General features: G+C 40.5%; 1 pseudogene; it reads right to left on the bottom strand.

Annotated features, from left to right (window-relative positions):
• Window positions 1–4,599: 4,599 nt before the first annotated feature.
• Window positions 4,600–7,723, bottom strand: LOC139294200 (protein NLRC3-like; annotated as a pseudogene).
• Between the last annotated feature and the right edge of the window lie 2,622 nt (window positions 7,724–10,345).

Here is a 10,345-nt window from a genome sequence, read left to right as displayed (position 1 = left end):
AGAGGGCCAGGACGTGGTTAGCCTAGCTTAGCACAAAGACTGGAAGCCGGGGGAAACTAGCTCAAATGCTAACTGCTGCTAAAACCACACGTTCCTCCACTTGTTCAATAAACAACAAATCACATGTAACTCAGACAGACTTGGAGTTGCTAGTTTCTCTTTTGATGTAGCTAGGCTAGCAGTTTCCCCATGCTTCCAGTCTTTGTGCTAAAGGCTAAACCCAACCTGGACTTACCTCTGTACTTGACTCTGGAGGCAATGGAGAACAAGAGGATTTACTTCTCAGCTGTTAATGTGACGATAGCCTATAGTGTTTGTCCTGAAGCATTTATCCGTGTGCACAAACCAAGTCTAGAAAAATCTGTTTGACTTTTTACCATGAATAAATTAAATTTGTTCCACATTACATTGGATTGTCAGACTGGTCGGTTCCCTCAGAGTCAGAGTGGACTGGAGACCTGAAGATTTCTCTAAACTGACAGACCTGAAAACCTTTTAATCCAACTTTAATCCAACAGTCTGAGACACTTAAATTATCTGAGAAACAGGACGAATTAACCATCTGAGATCAGTCTACAGTAAAAACAGTCGAGGTTTAATGAAGAATCTGATGTTTCTGTTACAGAATAATAGAGGTTGTGGCTTTCATGATGTCACAGCAAATAGCACATCTGTAGACCAGTCAGACCATTACATGGCAGAAAATTGCTGTATAATGTCCAATAGAGTCTCAGAGTCACTGTGAGTTCACTGTCCATCAGCAGAATAGTTTTGCCTCTCTGATCCAGAACGGTCCAGAACTCTTTCAGAAGCAGAAATCTTGTAAAGAATCCGAAGAAACATATTTTCATGAGGAGTTTTGTAACTAAAACTATCAAACTGTAATCTTTATTGATTAAAAAACAAAGTAATGAATACGTAACACTGACAAAATTAATTAAATAAATCTGATGAATTGCACAGAGTCCTGGTGTAAACCTGCCATGGAGACGTCCAACTCATCCGTCACATTAACAGGTCATCTAAACTCACCACACTCAAACAGGATCTATCTACATCTCATTGGTGACGGCGTCTTGTTGGATGCTGTTAGTCTGCAGCGGGTTGTGTTCAGGTACAACAAGTAAACCTGTGTGTTTGCTGCCGTCTGGCTGTGATGGCAGTGGACAAGTGGACAAAACGTGTCTTCATCAGCTTGTGAGGTGTTCAGGGACGCTTATGTCACTGCAAAAAACAAGATGTCATTTTCAACACAAGTGTTGTAGAATTTTGGAGTTTTAAATAGGTTCATAGGCATAACATGGTGAGACTTTATTTTACCCAAAGGAGAACATCATGCTATATTAGGTGATTCATAAAAAATCACTAATATCAGTTCTAAGTTTTTTACCAGATGTTACATTGCTTTTAGGAGACAGAATATGACTTGAAACCTTGTATCTCCAAAGTGTCACACTAGAATTAGTTATATTTTTGTATTAATTTATTTAACATATAAATAAAACTAACTTTATTAATTGCAATTTTGATTATTTTTGGTCAGTTATTTCAGTCAGTGATCTTGTGAATAATGCTGTTTGCAAATATGAAGCTGCCAACAAAAATGCTCATATTAGCACATGTACATTGTTATTTACATTTATTCATCTGGCAGACGCTTGAAGTGTCTTGAAGTAGTATGTCTTTGAAGTAGACATATTTTAAATTTAAATCAGCCTTCTGAGGGGCATTTGTCACGTGTGATATTTTATATTTAATAGAAAAAAAAGAAATGTATTGAGATAAAAATGTTAAAGGAGCTATATGTAATTGGCCACCTGTCAAATTCATAATCCAAACAAACAGGGGGCAGCATATCACCAGAGTAACAGCTAACTGCTGCTAACAGTATATGCCGTTAGCGAATTAGCTCAGTCAGCCGTGGGGGGGGGGTTTACCAGAACCGGAGCCAGGCGAGCGGTCAATAGAAGTGGGACCAAACACCGCCACCAAGACCGACAGGGGCCAGTTTTACGACAGAGAATACAGTATCGAGGTGATTTACTGTGACTCCGACCAGGACTCTTGACTCCGGGTACAATGAAGACACAGCGGGTTCTTGAGAGATGTGAGAGGAAGGTCGGGCATCAGGCGAGCCAAACCCAACCAGAAAACCACCTTCGTGTTGTTGGAGGGCAGACTGGATGCTACAACGACTCACTATCGCATTTTAAGGTACAAAGTGGTATTATAAGACAGGACAGGCCAGGGATAGCTTGTTAGCATGTTAACTTCAGTAGATATCTCTGCAACACAATACATAGACGTCTTTGACATGACAGAACTTTTGAATGTTTTAAACTATAATTCTTACATATTGCTCCTTTAAAATCCCAAAATTTGTTTTCACCATATGCTGATGATGCACTCTTTTATGTTTTGGAAATACCTGGGTCACTTGGCTTCATGAATACAGCTGATGACTGGAGGAAAAAAAGGTGTTTGAGCTTAAAGTTTGTAGTTCTTGATGTTCTGGAGCTGTGGTTTCTTTAAAGTTCAGTAACACTTATACTTTGGAGATACAAGGTTTTCACTCAGAAATCTACTGTCCTCCCTTGCATAAAATGACTCAATGAAACCTGGACGAGGAGCTTTAAACCAACTCAGCTGTGTTGAAAAAGAGATTTTGTTCAGGATGTCAGCAGTGAAATAGAGCTGTGAAGCTTGAGGAGTCACTGGTTCCTGAACAGCTTTTCCTCCATTCTGAATCTCGAATGTTTCTTTAAACATGACATACATACATTTCTTTGTCTTCTTTTCATGAACAGATTTAATAATCTGATTTTGCACTGAGCTCTGAAACAAATAACCTTCATGTCCTCTTCCTCCACATTTTAAAACCTCCAACAAACCTCAAAGGCGATGATTTAAAGTGAATAAATGTTTTGACCTGAGCAGCTTCAGGTCACTTCATGCATGAGAAGATGAAGAGTATGAATGCATTTTACACAAAAGCATTACACTTGAGAATTTCTTTCAGTTTTTCTGTTTTTTATTTTTTGTTGTTGGTAGTATTTACTTGTGCCTTGTTGATATATATATATATATATATATATATATATATATATATATATATATATGAAAAGTATATAGCAGGAATGTATATGAAATGTAAGATTTGACAAGTAGTGGGCTGTGTAAGAAATAGAGGTGTAGCAGCTTTATAGTGCCACTTTACAAGTATTTTTGATCTATTTTAAGGCCTTATACAAAAGATGAGAGCCTCCCTGTTTATATGCACGTTTCTATGAATGATAGTGTCTTTAAGCTGAGGGCTGTTAGTATCAAACCTTCTGTTTAGGAAAAACAATGTGGTGTTGCTTTGTATCATCACAGCAAAGATTTGTTTGTTGTAAAGAGAAAAGATTCTTTTTGAAATTGAATAAAAGCTATTATTGAGTAAAAAAAACAAAACTCTAAATGCTGATATCAGTGTCCTCTTTATTAAAATGTAATATATTACATGTACATTACATTCACTTAGCTGACACTTTATCTAAACCGACCTCCAATAAGTGCATGTTCAAACATGTGGATACAAACAAAACACTGCAAGAATCATCAACTTCATCAAATATGATGAACTGCTTCAAGTGCCGTCTGAACAGGTGAGTTTTCAGTCTTAACAGGTGAGTTTTCAGATGACCACTGAGTGAGTATTTCTGTCACCTAACACCGTGGTTTGGCCAACAAGTAATAGCTGTAGGCTAGCATGCTACTTCCACAGGCTGGAGTGATGTGGACCAATGTAATATTTAGGACAGTCAAGAGACACAGTGTGAACGTTGAGCCTCATTTGAAGCAAACTAAATAACGACAGCAGTCGGTTGGATGGCGGTAACTGTTTTTTCCTGTTGTTTTTTGTGGAACTTTATACTGCAACACTAGCTCAGCTAGCATTAGCTTTGTTGTTGTATGGAAGCCTGTTCTGCTCCTTGCCGCTACGTGTGTGCACATACAACATAAATTTAAGGTAATGTATGACTGTGTGGAAACTATAAACTATAAACAAGAATTCTGGAACAGAAAATTAAAAAACATTACAAAGAGAAAAAAAAATCTGATTAAGTGTTTTTATGATTCATTCATGATCCAGAATCTAATTAACATCAGTGGTGTGTGATCCCTTACAGACTGAACTATCTGGTCAGTAGTGAGAGATTTTCTCTAACAGGAGGAGACTCCCTCCAACAGAGAACACAGAGACACTGAGGAACCAGACCTGTTAGACCAGAGCCCAAAGCCAGGATACAGAGGTTCAGTGAATGTGGTGTTGAAGGTGTGGAGGTGGACCAGTGTGTCAGAGGAGACTCTGTAGAAGGACAGAGTGCCAGCAGGACAGTCCACATACACTGTCGCCTTCCTGTTGTTGTCAGACAGTCTGATGTTTCTGTTCACTGTGTTTGTGTCGAATGTGAGTTCACAGGAATCTGATGGAGAAAACGAGACACAATACAGCTGCAGTTATTAATCTATCATCTGTTCATTATTGACACTTTGATGATGACATCAGAGATCTGAATGAGTGATGTCACAGTCAAGTAAAGACACACTTACACTTCCTCAGACCTGGTTTCAATCATTGGACTCCAGCAGGCTCCACCCTGAAAGGGGGAGGGGGGTCAGACCAGCACATCCTCTTTCAGCATGGACATATGGACATTACATCGCTCTCATACACAGAGGTCTGTTACTCTCTACACATGTACTTACATGTTCACATGTACCTCTTATTATTAATCAGCTGTTAGTCTTTTAATTCAGTAGAGCTTCTTATTGCTCAATGGCTACAGCTCATTATTTTCACTTCACTATATACATATATATATTAACATACATACACACACACACACATATATACATAGACATATAAGCCTCTTCATACCTGAGAGTGTTCAGCCTCCAGTGTGGATCCTCCAGTCCAGCAGACAGCAGCTTCACTCCTGAGTCTCCCGGATGATTGAAGCTCAGGTCCAGCTCTCTCAGATGGGAGGGGTTGGAGCTCAGAGCTGAGGCCAGAGAAGCACAGCCTTCCTCTGTGATCAGATAGCCTGACAGCCTGCAAACACACACAAGTCACATAATCTGAGGGTACTAACAGGACTGGAAGGTTACTGCAGTACTGCAATACTGTCGGCTATTGTGGGTTACATTAACATTATTACTGAATTTTTTCTAGTTACAACCAAACATCCACTAAGGTCCATCAACAATCAACAATCATTAAAGGGAGCTCTCTGATTCATTGCTGATATTTCTAAGGCAAAAAACCCAATATAAAACATGTTCATGAAAAGAGATTGAAACTTAATAAACACAACTAGTTTGAAGTCATATAATTGGAGACAATCATATGCAGGTTATGATTTTATGCATTAAAGTAAACCAGGCTTTAAGTGGCCATCAGTTGAACAGGTTGATGAATCCTGACCTGAGAATGTCCAGGGTACAGTGTGAACTCTCTAGTCCAGCAGACAGAGGCTTCACTCCTGAATGCTGCAGGTTGTTGTTACTCAGGTCCAGCTCTCTCAGACTAGAGGACTGGGAACTGAGAACCGAGGACAGAGCTTCACAGCTTCTCTCTGAGAGGTTACAGCCACTCAGTCTGAAGAGACAATAAAAAGGAAAATACAAGTATTAAGTTTTCTTGCCTGTTGCAAGTATACCAGACAAGTTAAAATATAACAAATAAATCCACCTGTCTCTGTACTTACAGAGCTTTCTTGGAGGCTTTGACCACTGGCAGCAGCCTCAGAAGAGCCTTCTCTGAAGCAAAGTATTTCTTCAGGTCAAACACGTCGAGATATTTTTCTGATGATAGTAAGACGAAGACCAGAGCTGACAACTGTGCAGGAGAGAGTTCATCTGTGGAGAGTCTTTCTGATTTCAGGTACCGTTGGATCTCCTCCACTAGAGAACGATCATTCAGTTCATTCAGACAGTAGAACAGATTGATGCTTCTCTCTGGAGACAGATCCTCGTCAAACTTCTTCTTGATGTACTGGAGTGTTTCCTGATTCCTACTTCCTGTGCATATCAGCAGGCCTCGTAGGAGAGTCTGATTGGTCTGAAGTGAAAATCCCAGGAGGAAGCGGTGGAACAAGTCCAGGTGTCCGTTTGGACTCTGTAAGGCCTTGTCCACAAAACTCTGGTGTAGATATTTTAGATTCTGTTTGCTTTTAAAGATTTTAGACAGCCAGGATGTTGTTTGTTCTTCTTACAGCAGATTGACACCAGAGTTGATAAATGTCAGATGGACATGAAGAGCAGCCAGAAACTCCTGAACACGCAGATGGATGAAGCAAAACACCTTGCCCTGGTATAAACCTCTCTCTTCTTTAAAGATCTCTGTGAACACTCCTGAATACAATGAGGCTGCTCTGATATTGATGCCACACTCTGTCAGGTCTGATTCATAGAAGATCAGGTTGCCAGTTTTCCCAGAGACACAATCATCTCCCTGCTCTCTAGACTCCAGTGTTGATCTGTCCCAGCTCCTCCATCATACTTGACGTTTTTCAGTTTGGACTGAACCACCAGGAAGTGGATTTACATCTCAGTCAGGGTCTTGGGCAGCTCTCCTCCCTCTCTGGTCTTCAACACGTCCTCCAGAACTGTAGCAGTGATCCAGCAGAAGACTGGGATGTGACACATGACATGGAGGCTTCGTGATGTCTTGATGTGGGAAATGATCCTGCTGGCCTTCTTCTTATATCTGAATCTCTTCCTGAAGTATACCTCCTTCTGTGGGTCAGTGAAACCACAGAAGGAGGTGTAGGTATTCACCATGTCAACACACTCAGGAGGGATCTGATTGGCTGCTGCAGGTTGTGTGGTTATCCAGAGGCAAGCAGAGGGAAGCAGATTTCCCTTGATGAGGTTCGTCAGCAGCACATCCACTGAAGTGGACTCTGTAACATCAGTCAGGACCTCATTGTTGTGGAAGTCCAGAGGAAGTCGACACTCATCCAGACCGTCAAAGATGAACACAACCTGGAACTCTTCAAACCTGTAAATTCCTGTCTCTTTGGTTTCAGTAAAGAAGAGATGAACAAATTCCACCAAGCTGTACTTTTTCTCTTTCAGCACATTCAGCTCTCTGAAGGTGAATGGAAATGTCAACTGTATGTCCTGGTTGGCTTTGTCTTCAGCCCAGTCCAGAGTGAACTTCTGTGTTAAGACTGTTTTCCCAATGCCAGCTACTCCCTTTGTCATCACTGTCCTGATTGGTTCGTCTCTTCCAGGTGAGGGTTTAAATATGTCTTCATGTCTGATTGTTGTTTTTGGTCTTTGTGGTTTCCTGGATGCTGTTTCAATCTGTATGACTTCATGTTCATCATTGACCCCTCCAGTCCCTCCCTCTGTGATGTAGAGCTCTGTGTAGATCTGGTTCAGAAGGGTTGGGTTTCCTGCTTTAGCAATACCCTCAAACACGCGCTGGAACTTCTTCTTCAGGTTAGATTTAAGTTTACGCTGACAAACTGCAGCAGTACGTTCTGAATGAAAACACAACAAAGATCAATAAGTCAAGAAAATATTTCACTTCCTCAAAGAACGAGTATATAAACATATTTCCGTCCATCTCTTGAGACACTAGTAAATGCCCCATTCATCCAGCATGTTAAATCTGTAGAGAAATCCTCTTACTGCTCTGCAGACAGACAGCCAGCTCCTCCTGTTTCATTCTCATCAGGAAGAACGGTGTGATCTTCAGAAATGCTTCTCTGCTGCTCCTCCTCTGCTCTTCCTGCTCACCGTCCAACACCTCCTCATCCTCCCTTTGACTCTCTAAGCATTCTGGGTAATCTGAACTCAGAATCATCTGGATCTTCTTTAGCTCATTCTTTACAAAAGTGACAATGTTCTCCTCCAGCAGCTGTAACAGAATATCATATGAATAATACAATCAAACTAAATTAATGCAACCAAACATCAGATCCACGTTGGACAGACTGACAATCCACTGTTCTAAAAAGTGCAGCATGGACATTATTGTGAACAGAAAATATATAAAAGTAGTTGATGAACATGTACAGACCATAAATATAGAATCATTTTTGCACCATGGACTTTATACAGTTTAAGATTTGCAAACACACATACAACAGTTAGTTGAATATGTTGTGTTCTATCATGATTGATCATAATGAAAACATAACGAAACAACACTGTAAATGGTGGACAACCAATTTTGTATGTCATGACTGAAGATAATAACAGCTAATTCATCTTTAGAATTTTAAATCTAAATTTAAGTTAGCACTTAAAGAGAAACTTTGATTTATGAGGATGTCCACTCAGTGTTGATGGTAAATGTTGTCAGTTGAAGCAATAAATTCCTCAGTGAGTGCTTGGATTTCTAATCTTACGTTAGGTAGCCAGGGGGTGTGCTGCTGCTCAGAAACAAAACTTCTTCTCTTCACTTGTAAAGTAACTGTTTCCAATAGCAAAAATGTGACATCCCAAAATATGAGTGCAGAGTGCAGTATGAACGAGGATACATTTTTCAGTGCTTTGGCTGACTATGGATTTTCAGCCATATTATGGCGGAAGAAATGCAGCGGGTGGGCAGGAGGCTGAGGCTGAAGCTGCATGAGCCATGCAGGAGGATATGGCTGGCGGGAACCAACCTGAACTGCAGAGAGCAAACTGGTACTAGGAGCTGGAAAATTGTGGAGGTTATCAGTGAGCCAAACCCACACCACTACCGGCTAATGAAAAGGCCTGGCCCAGGTAGGTCACAGCCATAGAGCCAGGCAGAATGACATTCTACCGCCAAACCCAAGAGGGGGCCTAGACATTGCCCTCTTTGGAGATGTCAAATTCAGCCATGTCCATCAACTTCATACATGCTCAAGGGATACTGCTGCTTGCTCAGCATACCGTTTGTAGACAACTTTGTTACTTTTTTGAACTGCCCACACCTCAGACACCTTCAGACATGATGGATTACATCCAAATTTACATGGATCATGTCTCCTCGCCATGGTCATGGAACTTGCGTTAAATTCCTCTAATGTACTGCGCAACTGATGTTTGGTGGCACTCCACCAATCTAGAAGAATCACGTTTAGTTTGGCAAGATAGTCTTAAAACATATAGGAAGGCCCTCTGTAAAGCCAGAGCAGCCTATTACTCATCATTAATAGAAGAGAACAAGAACAACCCCAGGTTTCTCTTCAGCACTGTAGCCAGGCTGACAGAGTCACAGCTCTATTGAGCCATGTATTCCTATAACCCTCAGCAGTAATCATGAGCTTCATTAATGATAAAATTCTAACTATTAGAGACAGAATTGATTGATCACCTCCTGTCCTCAGGTGGTACCTTACCTTCAAACACAGGAATCTCGGAAACAGCTGTAAAACCTGATGTATATTTAGATTACTTTTCTCCCATCGACCTTCACCAACTAACTTCAACGATTTCTTCATCTAAGCCATCAACCTGTCTCTTAGACCCCATCCCAACTAGGCTGCTTAAAGAAGTTTCACCCTTAGTCAGAAATTCTTTACTAGATACGATCAATCTGTCTTTATTAATGTAAAGTATCTGTAATTAAACCACTTCTTAAAAAGCCCACTCTTGATCCAGAGAACTATAGAGCTATATCCAACCCTCCCTTTCTCTCTAAGATCCTGCTTGAGAAAGCAGTCATCAATCAACTGTGTGACTTCCTTCATGACAATAAGCTTGAGGACTTTCAGTCAGGTTTCAGAGCTCATCATAGCACAGAGACAGCACTGGTGAAAGTTACAAATGACCTTCTTACTGCATCAGACTTGTCTCTATACTTGTTTTGTTAGACCTTAGTGCTGCATACAACACCATTGACCATCATATCCTATTACAGAGACTGGAACATTTAATTGGCATTAATGGTACCGCACTAAGCTGGTTTAACTATTTATCAGATCAATCTCAGTTTGTACACGTTCGATGAATCCTCCATGTACGCCAAAGTTAGTCATGGAGTTCTACAAGTTAATACCATTCACCTTACTTATGCTTCCTTTTGGCAATATTATTAGGAAACACTCTATAAACTTCTCAACTCAGCTAAACTTCAAGCATGCCTTGAGGACATAAAAGTCTGAATGACCTGCAACCATCTGATGTTAAAACTTGGACAAAACTGAAGTTATTGTACTTGGCTCTGAAACACATTATCTAAAGATATAGTTACTCTAAATTGCATTGCCCTGGCCTCCAGCGCCACCATGAGGAATCTCGGAGTTGTCTTTGATCAGGAAATGTCCTTTAATTCCAACTTAAAACAAACTTCAAGGACTGCCTTTTTTCACCT

Source organism: Enoplosus armatus, chromosome 12 (genome assembly GCF_043641665.1).
Source record: "Enoplosus armatus isolate fEnoArm2 chromosome 12, fEnoArm2.hap1, whole genome shotgun sequence".
Taxonomy (NCBI): Eukaryota; Metazoa; Chordata; class Actinopteri; order Centrarchiformes; family Enoplosidae; genus Enoplosus; species Enoplosus armatus.
This window is presented reverse-complemented; position numbering and strand designations above follow the sequence as displayed.